A 23,145-nucleotide genomic window follows, 5' to 3' on the forward strand; every position below is an offset into this window, starting at 1 on the left:
GCGAAAATAGCTGTATACGGTTTAAAATGTAGTGTGATTGAGATACTCTCTCACATCAAAAATGTACTAGGCTGTTCTCTGCCTAATGACCCCAAGATCCTGTTATACTTATCACTGCCCAGGGTTGATAGTAAAGAGCATAAAGCTTTATTATTGATCATGCTGAATAGCGCTAAAATGCTGATTCCTAAAAATTGGAAATCACATGCTGCCCCGACTTTAGCGGATTGGAAAAGACAGGTCATTATGTTACTTCAACTTGAAAGATATCACCACCTAGTGCAGGGTTCCACTGACACACACGAGCTCATGCTATTAACCTGGGCAAATGGAGAAGCACACCACACAGACTAAATTATTAGATGACAGTAGAGAAACATACATACGAGCTTGCCGATGGGACACATCCTCTCTTTCCCTCCTCTGTTCACATTTTCTCTATCAGTGAATAAGCAATGCAGGCGTCTTAAGTGTTATATGAATGTGCTTTTGTTTTTTCTTTTTCTTTTTTTTTAATAATATATCATTGTTTGCAGCGTGTTACAATGTTGTTACAAGACTTGGTACTTACTAGGTCCTTCCGGTGATAGCACTGGAGAAGAGGATAGGAACCTGGACATTACAAATATTCAACTTGTACTTTTTGAAAGACTAATAGAATGCAATGTGCCACTTGCTATGTTTGTTACACTTTTGTTTTCAATAAAGCTTTTGAAACTGAAAAAATAATAAAAAAAAAAAATTAAATGTAGTGTGAATCAAAGTCCTATGGAATTCCTTTTTGTACTAAAAAGTGCGTACAGTATGGCTGAAGATTACCCCAAATTTGAATGCTCAGAATTTGTGAATTTATTTTTCGAATTTATTTTTCGAATTTATTTTTCGAAGCATTGCCCGCGCCCATCAAACTTAATTTAGCTAGAGATTTTGATGAGAAATGCTCATTGGACTGGCTGATCAAAGAGAGTACAAAATTATACTCTATTCAGCAGTCCGGTGAACAGGGGGTTAAAAGGGAACCAAAGCCCAACCCCAAAATTGTGGCAGAAACACAGGCCATCCCCACAAAGTTTTAACTCTGTCCCTCCCTCAACACGGGCTTAGGTGCAGAGAGAATATACTCAAAATGGGGGGCATACCCAAATAAATCATTTTCCCCAAAGAGAAGAAAACCCACAAGGTTATCGGTATCCCCATAAAAATAAATACCAAAAGTGGCGAAAATACTCTCAGGGTAACCAGACACCCCAAGTAAATGCTCCCCAAAGTATTAACGCTGAACAAGTTGAACCCCAAAGACAACCACATCAAAATAGGAACAATAGCTATGATTCTGAGGGATCCCAACGATCCAGGAATCAATACCCTGGGACATCAAAAAATCGGTCCATGGGTAAAGATAGCTTGTCCATTCAAGTGGGCCAACTCAGTACGCAAGTTAGATAATTATGTACACTATTTACTAATATGAGTCAAGTTTTGATTGCTCAAAACCCTAATAATCCTTTTTTAGGGGTACAGCCAGTGGCCAGCAGTGGGCCACAGGCACAGTCATAAATACTGCAGTATTACCTGAAAGAGAAGGGAGAGATATACCAAATGAAATGATAAATATCAATAATGGTACTAATCATATTCTCTCCCTACAGACCAGAAACGGACAATTTGATGTGATGACGAGCAACCTCAGCCTGAAAGCACTAACAAATCTCTTCTTTTGCAGTATTCTCTTAACCTTATTTCCACAGATGCAGTACACAGGAACCCTGTTGATCCTATTACAGAGGGATGGACTGGTAAGAATGAAATTTTTTCTGCATCAGGTAACACGGAGGATTCAGGTAACACGTGGTGAAGCCCACAATTGTGTAATCATGCCAATTTTATGTGTGAAATGGTAGAAACTGCAGGGAGATATTATGTATTAGCTGAATTCCAGGATTCAGTCTCCAACCCTATCATAGGATTAATTGATACTGGATCTCAGGCAACTATTTCATCCCACAGGTAAAATTATTAGGAATGTGAAATATGCTGTGTTTGTATGAATATAATGCCAGGATGTTAAATACTATGATTCTGGGGAGAGCAAATAATTGACAGTGCAATTTCTTATTAATATGATTTTTAAACGCATTTTTAATATATCATAAGTTGAATATTTTCACTTTTTGGTCTTAAAATGATCAGAAAAAAATGGTACTGTGTGATCCATTTGTATTTGAACATGTGACTTATTAATACTAAGAAATTATAGTATGTTGAATGAAAATATATAAGTGTGTTAAATGAACACTTTAAAATAATATATTAAGCTGTGGCAATAATTGATTGTGAAACTGCATTTCTGGTCGTTTGCTGCCCCCTAGGGGATTAAAAATGGTATGACAGCCAAAAGGAATTGACTGTTCAAAACATATGTTTCCAGTAGGCCAATTAAATGTTTCAATTCTAAGGGCGGACCAGGGAAAAGCACCGGATAAAGGGCCAATCCCAATTCTGTGGGAGCGATTAAAGAAACAGGGGATCAATTCTTTATTCTTAGAATAAAGGTCCAGACATCTCACTGCTAAAGGACAGACACAGACTCAAAGAGGCATTAACTTTGGAGAGAAAATACACAGGCTTTGGGCCCAGTATTTTCTTTGCCATCTTGGAACACTTTCATGAACAAAGAAAGATTAACAATTTGAGAGCTGTACTCGCAGCCTAAGCTGGGAGTGGAATACGCTGCTGCAATACAAGCTGTGCAAGACAACCACCTTGCGCCTGTTACCCAGAACCAGAAGGGAGGTGTCTCGTCTGGAGCCGTGTAAGAAGAGGATCGGAGGAGGGGGTCGGACACTGAAGCCTATATCATCAGCTTGGACTCACTGAAAAACGCAAGTATCACCCCTTGTACAGGGTGTTAAAGTACAATTGCATGTGTGCCTGTTAGATGAACATTATAAGGAGCTGCAGATAGATAAAAACTTGGGCCAAAAAGAAAAAGGAAAAAAAAAAAAAAGTTGGGGAAAGTGTTGATCGTGAAATAAGAAACATCCATTCTGATTACAAGTGTTGTTTGCACTTTGAGGGCCAGAGCGTGCAGACGAAGTTTGGGCCATATTGACATAAGTTACTATTAACTTTAAAACCCCTGGAAGAAATTATAGTGCCTTTCTTTGCATTTATTTTTTTCCAACGATACAGTAGTCTTGGAAGGCAGTAAAGGTATACCGCTTTACTTTTATCTATCAAAGAACTGCTGCTAACGTATAGAGGAGCCAAGAATAAGACCTAGGGAGGAAGAGCAGATAGCTCACTTGGTGTATCTGACTGATCTGAACACTAGGTCTGCCAGCAGTCTAAGTCAGAGATATCACAGGCGGTTGCAGAGTTAACAGATAAAGCCCTGTTAAGGAAGTTTGAACCATAAGCGGAGGAGCCAGACATGTACCAGCTAAATCTGAGAAAACTTGTACTTTAAACAGAGCATAAGGCAAAGAGTGCAAGCCCTCAGAGGAAAGGAGCACAAGAGAAGGAGTAGTAAAGAAGATTGGCAGATAACTAGATGATGTATTTTTTCCCTGACAAGGGTGCCCCAATCTTTCAGTTGGTACACCGAAAATCCTCATAAGTGACACTCTTGTCGGGTATACTGTTAAGCACGCTCTGTCTAGATCAACTCGCTAGGAGCGCTGGACTCTATTAAGCCCCACAACAGTAGGTGGTGGGCTTTAGATGTAGTTGCCAATTTGTATACAAAGAGTAACGCAGTTACCAATGTTTGATTTAATTATCTGATTTATTTACTTGTTTGTGGTTTTATTTCTGCAACCTGTTTTGCCATTATTGCATATTTGTATAATAATCATTTATAATATCTGATTATAATTTAAATTAGGCTGGTATTTCAGTAGCCTCTAGATTTAGGGGTGAAGAGTTAAGGGAGAGGTACTGGATAGTACAGGGCGTTCAGACAAGAGCTAGCTGTACAGGGCAAGGTATTGAAGTTCTGTGGAATAGCAAAATGTAGGGTACCAGCTATACAGGAAAGCTATCCCAAGTAAACCAGACAGGATAAAGGGCAGGTTGTGAGAATACCTGACTAAGATTTTGGTGAATCTATACACTAACACTAACTTTAGTTATTTCACATATTATTCACAGCGAGATCCTTTTTAGGGATCTCTATATTAATACTTTTTTGAATCAATATATCACTAATTGGAGTGGCACATTGAAGCTATTTATTTACTTGTTCGTTGTTTTATTTCTGCAACCTGTTTTGCCATTATTGCATATTTGTATAACAATCATTTATAATATTTGTTTATAATTTAAGTTAGGCTGGTATTTCAGTAGCCTCCAGATTTAGGGGTGAAGAGTCAAGGGAGAGGTACCTGATAGTACAGGGCGCTCAGACAAGAGCCAGCTGTACAGGGCAAGGTATTGAAGTTCTGTGGATTAGCAAATTTAGGGTACCATCTATACAGAAAAGCTAGCCCAAGTAAACCAGATAGGATAAAGGGCAGGTTGTGAGAATACCTGACTAAGAATTTGGTGAATCTATACACTAACACTAACTTTAGTTATTTCACATATTATTCACAGCGGGATCCTTTTTAGGGATCTCTATATTAATACTTTATTGAATTAATATATTACTAATTGGAGTAGCATATTGAAGCACAGACAGTCAGTAGGTTTATATAAGACCACTACGGTCCAAACTTTTTCTTCCATTTTCTCTTTACACTATTTTCTTATTTTTATCATCCCCTGCGATCACCTTTTTTCTTTTTCCAGTAACACTACAGTCACTTTCACTCTATGGAAAAATATATCCCTAACCTCAAAGTCAGGTTTCCCACCATGCCCCCTAAGAGAGATAAAAAGCTTAAAATGACACAAGAGATAGGATCTGAGAGCAACGCGGACTTACAGGTTCTAAGCTCAGATAAACAATTAACATTAAATCAATTAGCAGAAATGATATTACCTCAATTTGAAGCGGTGAACAGAAATTAGATCATTCTCAAATAGGATACTAGAAGTGGAGGAGAGAGTATCAGATTTAGATGATAGACTAAATGCTCACGAGACAAACTGGACAAATTATGAAGATAAAATAAAAATGATGCAATCTAAAATTGAAGATTTAGAGGATAGATCTCGTAGAAATAATGTATGCATTGTTGGTCTACCGGAAACAAGTGATTATGAAGATCTGATACTATTTGCCTCCACAACTTTACCACAACTGCTGGGGATGCAAATATCAGAAAAAAATCATATAGAAAGAGCACATAGAACAGGAATGGTAAGGAAGTTCTAAGATGGTAGCCCTAGACCAAGGATGGTAATGATCAAATATTTAAACTTTCAACACAAGGTACAGATAATGAGACACTATAGGAAAACTCAGGGTCTCAAGATAGGCACGGAAGCTATACATTTATTCCAGGATTTCTCTATGGAGACATCCTCAAAGAGAAAGATAATGGCACCTTACTGTACTAGCCTAATTAAGGCGGGAATTAAGGCAAACATGAGGTATCCGGCCAAGAATGTAATAAGTAATCCAGATGGGAATGCTCTTCTATTAAATACTGCAGCAGAAGCAAAATTATATTGTACAGAGAAAGGAATAGAGATCTGATGTAGTAATTATTAGTGCTATTGTTTCTCTCTTTTTTTCTTTTTCCTTCTTTCCACTATGTGGGTTTTTAGGCTAACATTAAGGTATAAGTCTGATTGCCTTTTTTTTTTACTTGTTTTTCTTTGCTCTTTGTTTTTCTTTTTTTTTTTTCTCACTTCGCCCCTCCTTGTCCTATCCTTTTCCCTCTTCCCCTTCCTCCGGGCCAAGGGGCAGACTGACTTGTATGCCGTAGTAGAAATTCGAAAAATGTTTTTTAAATATATTGATTTTAAAATAAATATTAAAACTATATGTTGAAGTGTGTTTCGTGGAATGTGGGGGGTGTAACCTCCCCTATTAAAAGAAAGAATATTCTGAGAATGCTTAAGTGCCACACCCCAGATGTCATGTTTCTGCAGGAGTTGCATTTAAAGGAAGAAGAAATACATAAATTAAAAACAAACTGGATTGCTGAAATTATTGCAACTTCATGCAGCAGCAGGAAGTGTGGGGTGGCTATAATGTTTAACAGAAGCCTGATATACAGTATTAAAAGTCAACTGTTAGACCCACACGGAAGATTTATGATCATACAAGCCGAAATTAATAATAGGTTGTGGACATTTTGTAATATCTATGGACCAAATGAAATTGATATAGAATTCTGGGAAAAAATTAAGAAAAAACTAACACATTATCTAGGGCAAAATATAGTTATGGCAGGGGATTTCAACGCCACGATGTGGCCAGAGATAGACAGGTTAAGATCTGGAGCCATTAGCAGACATAATAGAGAGGCAAAGCTACTAAGGGAATTTGCGAAGTCCTTAAAGTTAAATGATATATGGCGTCTACAGCATCCAGATGAGCGTGATTTCTCTTGTTAGTCTAAATCGTTCAAACATTTCTCTAGAATAGATATGTTTCTGATAGACAAGAGGTTATTGACCTTAGATCTGGTATCACAGATGGATGAGATAATAATATCTGATCACGCGATAATTAGTCTAAAGATAGATGCTGGAACAATAAAGAGTAATAATAGAAATTCATTCAGCTTCCTCAATCATATGATACAAGATGAAAATTTCCAGAATTTCTTGTCGGAAAGTTGGAAAGAATATTACAGGCAGAATAAACCAGATGCAAGCAGTACAGAAATACTTTGGGAGGCTGGGAAAGTGGTATTACGGGGCAAGATAAAAAGTTATGTGATAAAAAGGAAGCGGAATTCTAAAGCCAGAGAGATTCAAATAGCGAACCAACTAAGGAATTTATATGGTAGGTACTTGAACTCTCCAAATTCAAGTACCTGGAAGAGTTACAAAACAGCTAAACTAGAGAGGTAGATCTTCTTGAGAGAAAGATGGGCAATAGAAGATATGCGGACAAGAGCATATTGTAAGGGGCTTCAGGGGATCTCTGCAAAATATCTTGCTAAAATAATTAAATTCCGAAGAAGAAATAATCTAATTCCAATAATTAAAGAAGGTCCGAAAACATTTACGCAATCAGTTGAGATAAGAGAGGCCTTTTATAGGTATTATCAGAATCTATATTCTAGTGTTGGAATTGATGAGACTAAAAAGGCTGAATTTTGGCGAATGATCAAGGTACCAAAAATAGCTAAAAGGGACTTATTACAGATTAACTCGCGGATAACAGAGGAGAGAGTTAAAATTACAATTGATAGAATTAAAGTTAATAAGGCATCAGGGCCAGATGGCCTTCCGGCAGAATTCTATAAAATTATCAAAGAAGATATTGCGGGCACGTTGGCAGAGGTATATAATAGCTATTATTTGCAAGGGAAGCTAAACTCACCATTCTTTGCGGACTCCATCATTTCATTAATATACAAGAAAGGAAAAGCTCCGGAAGAGCTGGGGTCATACAGACCAATTTCACTCCTGAATCAAGATTACAAAATATTAATGTCAATTATAGCAGATAGACTGAAGAAAGGGATGGGAAACTTAATACACAGCGATCAATCAGGATTTATCCCAGGCAGAAACCCAGTACGCAATATGCAGAGAGCCTTAGTAATATTAGACCATTATTATAATAAGTCCCAGAACGAGAATCAAAAAAACAATCAGATTTGGCTATGCTTACAATCGACACGGATAAAGCGTTCAATTCGATAATCTGGGATCATTTATTTACGGCACTTAAGGAATTTGGTTTTGAAGGTAATATGGTACATCTAATTGAAAGGATATACACTAGTCCGCGGTCTCAATTGTTGGTGAATGGAGAACTATCCCATTACATAACTTTACAGAGAGGGACTAGACAGGGATGTCCCTTATCACCGTTATTATTCGATTTGGCTCTGGAACCATTGGCCATTTTATTCAGACAGGACATAGAGGGAGTGGAATTCAGGGGACATAATTTACTCATCTCCTTATATGCTGATGATATTATGTTACTTTTAAAGAACACTAAATCAAGTATTCCCAAATGTCTTGCGATCAATAATAAATTTAGTCTTTTTTCAGGGTATAAAATCAATGAGAAGTCTGAATTAATATGGATTAATAAAACAAGATTGAGTCATCTGCACCATGGATTTAGGGAGGTTAAGTCAATAAACTATTTAGGAAACAAAATAAGCAAAAACCCTAAAGACTGGTATGGCCTGAATTATGCTGAGTTTTTCAACAATATAGAGGGAAGACTAGGTAGATGGAATATCCACTACTTATCACTTTCCGCGAAAATAGCATTGATTAAAACAATTGTATTCCCGAAGTTATTGTTCCTAATGCAAAATTTACCATTATGGATCACTAGACGAGATGTAGCCAGGTACAATAGAGCTTGTGCGCTCTTTATTTGGGGTAAGAAAAGAGGCAGATTAGCAATGGAGAAACTTACTCAAAGTAAAAAATATGGCAGTTTTACCTTGCCGGATATTGTAAAATACAATGTTGTCGCGTTATCTAAATTCGGAATAGACTAGATAACAGAGGCTAATTATGTGACTTATTATAAATTAGAAACAGCATTGATAAAACCCTTTGATCTGAAGGCAATTCTACATCACCCGTATAGGAGTTTACCAAGTAACATAAGTAGTCTAGTATCCTTTTCTAATGTGGTTAGTGCTTGGCAAAAATTCTGTGGGTATGTGGGTCAAAATTTTCAACTGAAACAATATTTACCTATTATTGGTACCCCGGATTTTTCACCTGGGAGGAATAATATGGTCTTCAGAATATGGAAACATAGAGACGTATGCTATTTTTACCAGCTAATGCAAGCAGAAGGGCAAGTGGTGCAAACATTCGAGACACTCTCAAGACAATATCAATTACCGACAAAAAGTTTCTTTGCTTATTTACAGGCCAGGAGCTATTTATATAAACTACTACAAACGTATCGAATCACATGAGACCCAGGTATTAACTCAGGAGTGAAATTATATGTAGCAGGTAAAAGGGCAATCATTCTGGTATAAGATACTGCAAAATCTCTCAGGGAAAGAACATATAAACAGAATAAAAGAGTTTGTGAAGAGTTATGATAGTTCTCTACAGGGTGAGGAAGCTGTGAGGAGTATAAAACTGGCAGAAACAGCAACAAGACTGGTAAGTTGGAAAGAATCGCAGACTAAACTCCTGAATAATTATTATTTAACGCTTAAGAGGATAAGTAAATGGGCACAGAATGGGCATAAAGGGAATTGTTTCAAATGTATTAAAGAAGGGGCAGATCTGAGACATTGTCTCTGGGAATGCCCAAAAATCAGCCAATTCTGGAGTAAAGTTCAATATTGGGTGAACAGGTTCGTGTCAGAAGAGCTTAAGCTGTAGCCGCGATATATTCTTCTCTTAAAAGAGTACGGACGAGTGAAAGGTGAGGGACAACTAATTAATATGGCCATTCTGGCCCTTACTTTGTGCGAGTTTATCAACACCATAAAGTCACAAATAATGATTGAAAGACAGTTTCTGGTGCAAGCGTCTGAAAAGACTTTCAGATTATTCTTTGGTAAATGGAAGAATGTAATTTTATCATGGTCCAGGGTGGCACAGACCCAATTTGTCACCCCTTTGAAAAAGAATGCAAATTTCATATCTTTGGTGGCAGCAGAAATACTCCCCATACATTGGCTCTGAATATCCCTGTAGGGATCTGGGGTCATTCTGGCCTATAAGTATCCGGAGGCAGGGAGAGGGAGTTGTGTTTCCCTTTTCTTTCCCTTTTTTTTTTTTCTCTTTCTTTTCCTTTTTGTATACTTAAGGGAACTAGATTCCGAAATAGCACTTATCCACATGAATGTATTATTAAATGTTGATTCCATCCTGTTATATTGATAGATTGAAATATCATATACAAAGAGCCAAGATGGCGTATATTAGGCAATTTTTTTGTTGTTAACTTTGAAGCACATGAATACAGCATAAAATGTTGAATTTATAATTTAAAGTGAAAATTTTCATGCATTGTATTCAGGAATCATCATGACAAGTATTAGGATACTTTTTGTTATTTTGGAACCGTTGCTGTTCTAAGGTTTTTGTTTCTGTTATAAGATATGTTTTGTTAAATTAAATAAAACTTATGGAAAAAAAAAGAATTTATTTCAGCTCAGATAAATTGGCATAGAAGTTGGTTGTTTACACAAATAATATATATAATTTCTGATTATTTAAATTAGAGTTATAGAGGATCAATTGTAGGCTAAGTAGTTTAGTTGTACTGGTCTGAAAGTTAGTGGCTCATACTTTGATTTGGGAGATTATTGTGAGTAAAGTTAATTGTGAAGGTATATTTGGTTTGCTTTGTAAAGAATATTGTAACAACATAAGTGTGTATCATTTTATTCATAATCTGGTTTCTATAAATATAATTCAATGTGTCTATAACTTTAACTTATCGTAAAGAACTTAGAAATAAATATTGTATAATTGTTTCATATATGCATTTTAATTGGAGGTTATTTTAAAGAATAAATTATTAAGGAAATTGCTTATAACCCTGGTATATACTGACAGAACCAACATTGACCATTTTGTACTTCCTTTTAAAGTTTTAATAAAAATCTATTTTAAAATGTATCATACCATAATAACAAAAATAAATATAGCTGCAAGCAGCAATAGAGGTGGCCAGCGCATTATTTTTGCAATGCCATATAAGTAGTTATGTCACAAAATAAAGCTATATAACAACTGTTTACAGTTCTAACATAAGCATTTGGAAAAAAAAAAAAAAAACATTTTCGAAATGTTTGCATTTTTTAAAATGGCTGTCACACCATATGACCTATTCTTTCAACATAAACAAATGTAACTCTAGGTGACAATATATGGTTATACAGCAAATTTCACAGTTTTAACATAAGCGGTTGGAAAGAAAACACAGTTTCAAAATTTTTGCGTAAACCAATATGGCTGCCACAGCTTGTGACTAATTCCTTCAACATGAACAACTGTGACTCTAGGTCACAATATAAGACTTTACAGCAAATTTCACAGATCTTACATAAGCGGTTGCAGAGAAAATAGACTTTCGAAATTTTCGCGTAAACCAAGATGGCTGCCCGATCGTAAGATATACAGCCTCTATATTATGCACAATAGTGCTCACTATAGATGTCAATAAACATGGCAAAAATAAAGCATTTTTGTAAAACGGTTTTTGTTTTATTATGAATTTAAATATATCGTTAAGCAATTTTGAACAATTCAAAATGGCTGCCAAACCACATGACGTATCAACTTCTCTTGAACAAATCTGAATGTTAGTCATAAGATAACTCTATAAACAAAATTTCAAGTCTGTCCCATAAGCGGTTTCGGATAAAAAGATTTTTATAGTTTTTAAAAATGGCGCATACAAAACAAAATGGCCGCCAAGCTATGCAATGTATGGCTTTCAAATTGCACATACTAATGCTCACTATAGACCTCTACAATTTGCAGAAGTTTCATGAAAATTTGCAAATGTTTTATTTCACGAAGGCGACTGCGCTATGCGAATTTTAACTGCAATATTGTCTTTAAGGGTTATGACTATGTGTAATCATGTGTCTATTACACTGTAATATTGTTAAATATTGTAAAACTAATGTATAAAGTGCAAAATTACGCAATTAAATGGCGATAAAAAGGTTAATGTCTCACAGCAGCCATGTTGATTATGGAAAAATCGCAATTTTAACAATCTTGGTAGAGGACCTTGCAAGGAGCATACGTGCAAAATTGCGCTTTATTGCACTAAGCGGTTTAAGAGAAGAAGATGTTTAAAGATTTTCGCAAAATGCAAGATGGTTGCTACATCATGTGACCAAGTTACTTCTGTTGAGCAATGGAAAATCTAGGTCATAGCATCACTAAGCTCAGCAAGTTTCAAAGTTGCAACATAAGCAGTTCCAGAGCTAAAGATTATTAAGTAGTTCTCGAAATTTGTCGCAAAAAACAATATGGCTGCGTAACCTTATGACCTATGAGTTCAATATTGCATGAGATGTAGCATTGCAATAGGCTGTACCAGCATACCTGATTTCAAGAGTTTAGCATAAGTAATTTGTGTTTTGTGAGCAATTGACTCAAAAGAGGAAGTATTGAATTACAAATAATTACGATAAACATAAAACCGATATTGCTACCGCATCATGTGACTGATTCTCTCCTAATGAGCAATTATGAATCTAGGTAACAATATAAGACTGTACAGCAAATTTCACAGTTCTTACATAAGCGGTTGCAGAGAAAATAGACTTTCGAAATTTTCACGTAAACCAAGATGGCTGCCTAATCGTAAGATCTACAGCCTCCATATTACGCACCATAGTGCTCACTATAGATGTCAATAAACATGGCAAAAATAAAGCATTTTTGTAAAACGGTTTTTGTTTTATTTATAGTTTAAATATATCGTTAAGCAATTTTGAACAATTCAAAATGGCTGCCAAACCACATGACGTATCAACTTCTCTTGAACAAATCTGAATGTTAGTCATAAGATAACACTATAAACAAAATTTCAAGTCTGTCCCATAAGCGGTTTCGGAGAAGAAGATTTTTATAGTTTTTAAAAATGGCGCATACGAAACAAAATGGCCGCCAAGCTATGCAATGTATGGCTTTCAAATTGCACATACTAATGCTCACTATAGACCTCTACAATTTGCAGAAGTTTCATGAAAATTTGTAAATGTTTTATTTCGCAAAGGCGATTGCGCAATGCGAATTTTAACTGCAATATTGTCTTTAAGGGTTATGACTATGTGTAATCATGTGTCTATTACACTGTAATATTGTTAAATATTGTAAAACTAATGTATAAAGTGCAAAATTACGCAATTAAATGGCGATAAAAAGGTTAATGTCTCACAGCAGCCATGTTGATTATGGAAAAATCGCAGTTTGAACAAACTTGGTAGAGGACCTTGCAAGGAGCATATGTGCAAAATTGCGCATCATTGCACTAAGCGGTTTAGGAGAAGAAGATGTTTGAATATTTTTGCAAAATGCAAGATGGCTGCCACATCATGTGACCAAGGCACTTCTCTTGAGCAATAGCAATTTCAGGTCATAGTAGCACTAAGGACAGCGAGTTTCAAAGTTGTAACATAAGCAGTTCCAGAGCTAAAGATTTTTAAGCGTTTGTCGAAATTTGTCGCAAAAAGCAATATGGCTGCCAGAGCATGTGACCTATGAGTTCAATTTTGCATGAGATGTAGCACAGCAATAGGCTGTACCAGCATACCTGATTTTAAGAGCTTTGCAAAAACAGTTAAGCAGTTATGGGCAATTGAATACAAAGCTTGGCGGAATAAAAAGAATAATAATAATAATAAATATAGCTGCAAGCAGCAATAGAGGTGGCCAGCGCATTATTTTTGCAATGCCATATAAGTAGTTATGTCACAAAATAAAGCTATATAACAACTGTTTACAGTTCTAACATAAGCATTTGGAAAAAAACACATTTTCGAAATGTTTGCGTTTTTTTAAAATGTCTGCCACACCATATGACCTATACTTTTAATATGAACAAATTTAACTCTAGGCGACAATATATGGTTATACAGCAAATTTCACAGTTTTAACATAAGCGGTTGGAAAGAAAACACAGTTTCAAAATTTTTGCGTAAACCAATATGGCTGCCACAGCTTGTGACTAATTCCTTCAACATGAACAACTGTGACTCTAGGTCACAATATAAGACTGTACAGCAAATTTCACAGTTCTTACATAAGCAGTTGCAGAGAAAATAGACTTTCAAAATTTTTGCGTAAACCAAGATGGCTGCCCGATCGTAAGATATACAGCCTCTATATTATGCACAATAGTGCTCACTATAGATGTCAATAAACATTGCAAAAATAAAGCATTTTTGTAAAACGGTTTTTGTTTTATTATGAATTTAAATATAAAGTTAAGCAATTTTGAACCATTCAAAATGGCTGCCAAACCACATGATGTATCAAATTCTCTTGAACAAATCTGAATGTTAGTCATAAGATAACTCTATAAACAAAATTTCAAGTCTGTCCCATAAGCGGTTTCGGAGAAGAAGATTTTTATAGTTTTTAAAAATGGCGCATACGAAACAAAATGGCCGCCAAGCAGTACAATGTATGGCTTTCAAATTGCACATACTAATGCTCACTATAGACCTCTACAATTTGCAGAAGTTTCATGAAAATTTGCAAATGTTTTATTTCACGAAGGCGACTGCGCAATGCGAATTTTAACTGCAATATTGTCTTTAAGGGTTATGACTATGTGTAATCATGTGTCTATTACACTGTAATATTGTTAAATATTGTAAAACCAATGTATAAAGTGCAAAATTACGCAATTAAATGGCGATAAAAAGGTTAATGTCTCACAGCAGCCATGTTGATTATGGAAAAATCGCAATTTTAACAATCTTGGTAGAGGACCTTGCAAGGAGCATACGTGCAAAATTGCGCTCTATTGCACTAAGCGGTTTAAGAGAAGAAGATGTTTGAATATTTTCGCAAAATGCAAGATGGTTGCTACATCATGTGACCAAGTCACTTCTGTTGAGCAAGGGAAAATCTAGGTCATAGCATCACATCAAGTTTCAAAGTTGCAACATAAGCAGTTCCAGAGCTAAAGATTATTAAGCAGTTCTCGAAATTTGTCGCAAAAAACAATATGGCTGCGTAACCTTATGACCTATGAGTTCAATATTGCATGAGATGTAGCATTGCAATAGGCTGTACCAGCATACCTGATTTCAAGAGTTTAGCATAAGTAATTTGTGTTTTGTGAGCAATTGACTCAAAAGAGGAAGTATTGAATTACAAATAATTACGATAAACATAAAACCGATATTACTGCCGCATCATGTGACTGATTCTCTCCTAATGAGCAATTATGAATCTAGGTAACAATATAAGACTGTACAGCAAATTTCACAGTTCTTACATAAGCGGTTGCAGAGAAAATAGACTTTCGAAATTTTCGCGTAAACCAAGATGGCTGCCTGATCGTAAGATATACAGCCTCCATATTACTCACAATAGTGCTCACTATAGATGTCAATAAACATGGCAAAAATAAAGCATTTTTGTAAAACGGTTTTTGTTTTATTATTAATTTAAATATATCGTTAAGCAATTTTGAACAATTCAAAATGGCTGCCAAACCACATGACGTATCAACTTCTCTTGAACAAATCTGAATGTTAGTCATAAGATAACTCTATAAACAAAATTTCAAGTCTGTCCCATAAGCGGTTTCGGAGAAGAAGATTTTTATAGTTTTTAAAAATGGCGCATACGAAACAAAATGGCTGCCAAGCTATGCAATGTATGGCTTTCAAATTGCACATACTAATGCTCACTATAGACCTCTACAATTTGCAGAAGTTTCATGAAAATTTGCAAATGTTTTATTTCACGAAGGCGACTGCGCAATGGGAATTTTAACTGCAATATTGTCTTTAAGGGTTATGACTATGTGTAATCATGTGTCTATTACACTGTAATATTGTTAAATATTGTAAAACTAATGTATAAAGGGCAAAATTACGCAATTAAATGGCGATAAAAAGGTTAATGTCTCACAGCAGCCATGTTGATTATGGAAAAATCGCAGTTTGAACAAACTTGGTAGAGGACCTTGCAAGGAGCATATGTGCAAAATTGCGCGTCATTGCACTAAGCGGTTTAAGAGAAGAAGATGTTTGAATATTTTCGCAAAATGCAAGATGGCTGCCACATCATGTGACCAAGGCACTTCTCTTGAGCAATAGCAATTTCAGGTCATAGTAGCACTAAGCACAGCGAGTTTCAAAGTTGTACCATAAGCAGTTCCAGAGCTAAAGATTTTTAAGCGTTTGTCGAAATTTGTCGCAAAAAGCAATATGGCTGCCAGAGCATGTGACCTATGAGTTAAATTTTGCATGAGATGTAGCACAGCAATAGGCTCTACCAGCATACCTGATTTTAAGAGCTTTGCAAAAGCAGTTAAGCAGTTATGGGCAATTGAATACAAAGCTTGGCGGAATAAAAAGAATAATAATAATAATAATAATAATAATAATAATAATAATAAATATAGCTGCAAGCAGCAATAGAGGTGGCCAGCGCATCATTTTTGCAAAGCCATATAAGTAGTTATGTCACAAAATAAAGCTATACAACAACTGTTTACAGTTCTAACATAAGTATTTGGAAAAAAAACGCATTTTCGAAATGTTTGCATTTTTTAAAATGGCTACCACACCATATGACCTATACTTTCAAAATGAATGAATGTTACTCTAGGTGACAATATATGGTTATACAGCAAATTTCACAGCTTTAACATAAGCGGTTGGAAAGAAAACACAGTTTCAAATTTCTTGCGTAAACCAATATGGCTGCCACAGCTTGTGACTAATTCCTTCAACATGAACAACTGTGACTCTAGGTCACAATATAAGACTGTACAGCAAATTTCACAGTTCTTACATAAGCGGTTGCAGAGAAAATAGACTTTCAAAATTTTTGCGTAAGCCAAGATGGCTGCCCGATCGTAAGATATACAGCCTCTATATTATGCACAATAGTGCTCACTATAGATGTCCATAAACATGGCAAAAATAAAGCATTTTTGTGAAACAGTTTTTGTTTTATTATTAATTTAAATATATCGTTAAGCAATTTTGAACAATTCAAAATGGCTGCCAAACAACATGACGTATCAACTTTTCTTGAACAAATCTGAATGTTAGTCATAAGATAACTCTATAAACAAAATTTCAAGTCTGTCCCATAAGCGGTTTCGGAGAAGAAGATTTTTATAGTTTTTAAAAATGGCGCATACGAAACAAAATGGCCGCCAAGCTATGCACTGTATGGCTTTCAAATTGCACATACTAATGCTCACTATAGACCTCTACAATTTGCAGAAGTTTCATGAAAATTTGCAAATGTTTTATTTCACGAAGGCGACTGCGCAATGCGAATTTTAACTGCAATATTGTCTTTAAGGGTTATGACTATGTGTAATCATGGGTCTATTACACTGTAATATTGTTAAATATTGTAAAACTAATGTATAAAGTGCAAAATTACGCAATTAAATGGCGATAAAAAGGTTAATGTCTCACAGCAGCCATGTTGATTATGGAAAAATCGCAATTTTAACAAACTTGGTAGAGGACGTTGCAAGGAGCATATGTGCAAAATTGCGCTTTATTGCACTAAGCGGTTTAAGAGAAGAAGATGTTTAAAGATTTTCGCAAAATGCAAGATGGTTGCTACATCATGTGACCAAGTCACTTCTTTTGAGCAATGGCAAATCTAGGTCATAGCAGCACTAAGCACAGCAAGTTTCAAAGTTGCAACATAAGCAGTTCCAGAGCTAAAGATTATTAAGCAGTTCTCGAAATTTGTCGCAAAAAACAATATGGCTGCGTAACCTTATGACCTATGAGTTCAATATTGCATGAGATGTAGCAATGCAATAGTCTGTACCAGCATACCTGATTTCAAGAGTTTAGCATAAGTAATTTGTGTTTTGTGAGCAATTGACTCAAAAGAGGAAGTATTGAATTACAAATAATTACGATAATCATAAAACCGATATTGCTGCCGCATCATGTGACTGATTCTCTCCTAATGAGCAATTATGAATCTAGGTCACAATATAAGACTGTGCTGCAAATTTCACAGTTCTTACATAAGCGGTTGCAGAGAAAATAGACTTTCGAAATTTTCGCGTAAACCAAGATGGCTGCCCGATCGTAAGATATACAGCCTCCATATTATGCACAATAGTGCTCACTGTAGATGTCAATAAACATGGCAAAAATAAAGCATTTTTGTAAAACGGTTTTTGTTTTATTATTATTTTAAATATATCGTTAAGCAATTTTGAACAATTCAAAATGGCTGCCAAACCACATGACGTATCAACTTCTCTTGAACAAATCTGAATGTTAGTCCTAAGATAACTCTATAAACAAAATTTCAAGTCTGTCCCATAAGCGGTTTCGGAGAAGAAGATTTTTATAGTTTTTAAAAATGGCGCATACGAATCAAAATGGCCGCCAAGCTATGCAATGTATGGCTTTCAAATTGCACATACTAATGCTCACTATAGACCTCTACAATTTGCAGAAGATTCATGAAAATTTGCAAATGTTTTATTTCACGAAGGCGACTGCGCAATGCGAATTTTAACTGCAATATTGTCTTTAAGGGTTACGACTATGTGTAATCATGTGTCTATTACACTGTAATATTGTTAAATATTGTAAAACTAATGTATAAAGTGCAAAATTACGCAATTAAATGGCGATAAAAAGGTTAATGTCTCACAGCAGCCATGTTGATTATGGAAAAATCACAGTTTGAACAAACTTGGTAGAGGACCTTGCAAGGAGCATATGTGCAAAATTGCGTGTCATTGCACTAAGCGGTTTAAGAGAAGAAGATGTTTGAATATTTTCGCAAAATGCAAGATGGCTGCCACATCATGTGACCAAGGCACTTCTCTTGAGCAATAGCAATTTTAGATCATATTAGCACTAAGCACAGCAAGTTTCAAAGTTGTAACATAAGCAGTTCCAGAGCTAAAGGTTTTTAAGCGGTTGTCGAAATTTGGCGCAAAAAGCAATATGGCTGCCAGAGCATGTGACCTATGAGTTCAATTTTGCATGAGATGTAGCACAGCAATAGGCTGTACTAGCATACCTGATTTTAAGAGCTTTGCAAAAACAGTTAAGCAGTTATGGGCAATTGAATACAAAGCTTGGCGGAATAAAAAGAATAATAATAATAATAATAATAATAATAATAATAATAATAATAATAATAATAATAATAATAATACGAACAATAACAATAGGTTGTCCTGCAACTTTGTTGCTGGCCACCTAATAATAATAATAATCCGAACAATAACAATAGGTTGTCCTGCAACTTTGTTGCTGGCCACCTAATAATCCGAACAATAACAATAGGTTGTCCTGCAACTTTGTTGCTGGCCACCTAATTAGTGTAACTTAAAATAGTACCCCATTAAAGTGATTAAACATGTATTACAACAAAGTTATTTAAAAAATATAAAATACTCCCTAATTGATATCCTGTGCAGCCACAAAGTCGCATCTAATCATTGTGGAGGCCCAGTGGACAGGGAACCAACCCCAGCCAACTTGGGGACAGTGCCACTCCCTCATGCCTCCACACCACAGAGACACCAAGGGAACTTGCTACAGGATTACACATTTTAGGGAGAAACTAAACTAAAACATTCTAAACACATAAATTAAATGGACAGTCATGTCCAAAAAAAACTTTCATGATTCAAATAGGGCATGTAATTTTAAACAACTTTCCAATTTACTTTTATCACCAATTTTGCTTTGTTCTCTTAGTATTCTTAGTTAAAATCTAAACCTAGGAGGTTTATATGCTAATTTCTTAGACCTTGAAGGCCACCTCTGCATTTGACATTTTTCTTACCACTAGAGGGCATTAGTTTATGTGTTTCATATATATAACATTGAGCTCATGTTTGTGAATTTACAGAGGAGAGAGCACTGATTGGCTAAGATGCAAGTCTGTCAAAAGTACTGAAATAAGGGGGCAGTCTGCAGAGGCTTAGATTTAAAGAAATCACAGAGGTAAAATGTGTATTATTATAACTGTGTTGGTTATGCAAAACTTGGGAATGGGTAATTAAGGGATTATTTATCTTTTAAAACAACAAACATTCTGGTGTTGACAGTCCCTTTAATATGTATGAATTATATCAATTATATGAATCAAACAATATAATTCATAAACTCAAATAAATAACACATAATAAATGGAAATAAAATGCTAAACACATGATTAAAATAACCCAACAATGAATTACAAAAATGACACTAAATCATCAAAGTTTTCATTAAGTTCATTGGTTCATTTGGGATGCAAGGAATTCATCTGTACAATCCAATACATTTCTCTCTTTTTGAGTTTCATTCATCTGTCACCCCTTCTAGGTTCAGATTTAATTCTCTCAATAGCAAACATCACAAGGCCACCAGTTTAACGATTGTGTACCTGATCAAAATGTCGTCAGAATCCTTTTTAAAGCCATATTTAATATTAAATAGGTGTTCATACATTATATTTACAATTTATTTCCTATGTTTCTTAAAAAAAAAAACTTAGTTAAATTTACTTTTATTATTTTTTTGTTTTGTTAAAAAGAAAATATCAGTTCTGCACAATATTTATAATGATGATGATAATAATAATAATAATAATTATTATTATTAATAACATTAGTAATAATAACAACAACAATAATAATAATAATAATAATAATAATAATAATAATGATGGTGATGATATTATTGTTAATATTAATAATAATAATAATTACATTAAGAAATAATAATAATAATCATCATCATAATAACAATAAACATAGTAAAATAATAATAAAAATAAAATAATAATAATAGAAATAAAATAATAATAATAAAATTAATTAGTAGTAGTAGTAGTATTAATATTTGCAATATTAAATGCTCTTTAAGATTCAGAATAGCTCATAATGTTTAAACTTTAAATTTTCATGATAAAAATATTTAAATGACGGTTGCTGTCAGCGGCACTTGTAATTACCTGTGACTTGGTATATACCACTTTGCTGAAAGTTCACATCTGCTCAATAGGTTTGTAAATGTTACTCCTAAAAAATACAGATATCCCACACCACCAGAGCTTGTATTTAGATAGTGGATGCTGTTTTATTGACTGGCTGTTCAGTTGATGATTATTAACATTTCATTTTATTCGTTTCTGCAGGACACATTTTTATTACATCTTATAGCACATTTTTGGCAAACAAAACCAACATAAATCCACAGAGGTCCATTTGGGGTGTCTGTTTTAGGCACAGAGCTGATACGTTTAGCAGGATTCCTCTTTTCTCATATTGTGCTTGAGACAGGTGTAAGTTTATTGTGTAATCTATCTGTTTTTGTAGCTTTGCCAGATGACATCTCATGTAAAAATGTTACTTTGACTTAGCAGTATGAAGATACATTTGCTGCATCATATAAAGAGAAGGGAAAATGTATTGGCCTATAATACTAAGTGGTTAATCAGTTGGATGGAAAGCATCCTCATAAAATGTTTTTTAGCCCTTATTACAAATTTTATGGATTAGTTTGAAGCAGCAGCAAAGAACTACTGGGAACTAGAAGAGCACATAAGGTGAGCCAATGACAAGAGGTATGCAGCCACCAATCACTAGCTAGCTCTGAGTAGTACATTGCTTGATGCTCCTGAGCCTACCTTGGTGTGCTTTTCAACAAAGATATCAAGAGAACAGAGCACATTAGATAAAAGAAGTACATTGGAACGTTGTTTTTTATTACATATTCCATCTGAATCAGAAAAGAAAAAGTTTGGGTTTCATATGCCTTTAATGGTGAGACTGAAAGTTTCCAGACCTCTATGGTACAACCATGAAACCCAAATGACTTCATGGATGAGCTACAGTAACTTAAATGCTTTTCTAAATGTTCATAGAATCAGTATATAGCGTTCAATGTATTCTTGAAACTATTAGTCTAATTTAATTGCTTTGTTGTGGGGGTGTAGTCAGAGCAATAGTTTAAACCACAATATGGAAAAACTTGTGGTTTTCTGTTAGCAGTGGATTTGTTCTTTATATTTCTCAGTAATATTAAAAGAGTGCCTTAAAGGAACATATTTTATCTCAAAAGTATGCGGTTTTAAAATTGATATTTTCATGACATCGATTTAAATTTTGCTTATTAACAGCACAAGGGAGAAATGAGCCTTGCTATAAGCTCAGAGGTCTAGTTCATTTCCAGATAATTCTGTCACTGACTACCTAGCTGATTTGAACAGCCAATAGGATTTAAGCAGCTCTCATCCTATTGGCATATTTGAATATTTCAGCCAATAGGAATACAAGGTACCCCAAATATAAAAGGGGTACCTTGCATTCAATCGTCAGTGTGGGGCGGAGATCGCATGAAGAGTTGTCGTTGATGCTGCCGCGGGTCCTGCTCAGCTCCGCGCCAACACAGTTCCGCACCACTGGGATCAAGATAGAAGATGCCCCCGCGATGGATGAAGACTTGTCGCTGCCTGGATGAAGATGGATGTCCAATCTTCAGGAACTTTAAGTACATTTTTTGGGGTAAGTGTTAGTTGTTGTTTTTTATTTTTTCTGGTGTTTTTTTTTTTTAGATTAGGGCCTTTTTAAATTTTTTATGGTCAGCAAAAGAGCGGATTGCCCTTTTAAGGGCAAAGCCCATACAATTGCCCCTTTAGGGACAATGGGTACCTTAGGTTTTTTAGATTTAGGTTTTTTTTATTTTGGGGGTTGGTTGGGTGGGAATTTTACTCTTAGGGGGTACTTTGACATTTTTTATGTAAAAGAGCTGATTGCTTCAGGGCAATGCCCTACAAAAGGCCCTTTTAAGGGCTATTGATAGTTTATTGTTAGATTAAGGGGTGTTTTTATTTTGGGGTTGTTTTTTTTTTATAGGGGTATTAGATTAGGTTTAAATTTTTATTATTTTGCATAATTTCGTTTATAATTTTTTGTAATCTTAGATTTTTTTGTATTTTTCATCATTTTAGTGTGTTTTTTTGTAATGTTAGGTTTTTTTAATTTTGCAACTTAGATTTTTTATTTTTCGATTATTTAATTTTTTTTAAATAGTTATATTAGGTTTATTTATAGTTTAAGCTTAGGCTTTTTTAATTTCACAGGTAAGTTTTTTTTATTTTTTAAAGATAGTTATATTGTAACTTTTAATAAAAGTTAGGGGGTGTTAGGTTTAGGGGTTAATAGCTTAATTTAGTGTGTCGCAGTGTGGGGGCTTGTGGATTATTCTAAAGCGTGAACAATTTCAGTTCCCATTCGAGCCGTTTCCTATGTGTAAGTTCCCAATCAGGTCCATTTTGTTATTTCCCATCACGTGTGCTTATTTGTCCAATCAGTGACCATCGGTAATGTCCCATGAAAAAAGTTAATTTTTATCATCGGCTGCT

This window comes from Bombina bombina, chromosome 6 (genome assembly GCF_027579735.1).
Source record: "Bombina bombina isolate aBomBom1 chromosome 6, aBomBom1.pri, whole genome shotgun sequence".
NCBI lineage: Eukaryota > Metazoa > Chordata > Amphibia > Anura > Bombinatoridae > Bombina > Bombina bombina.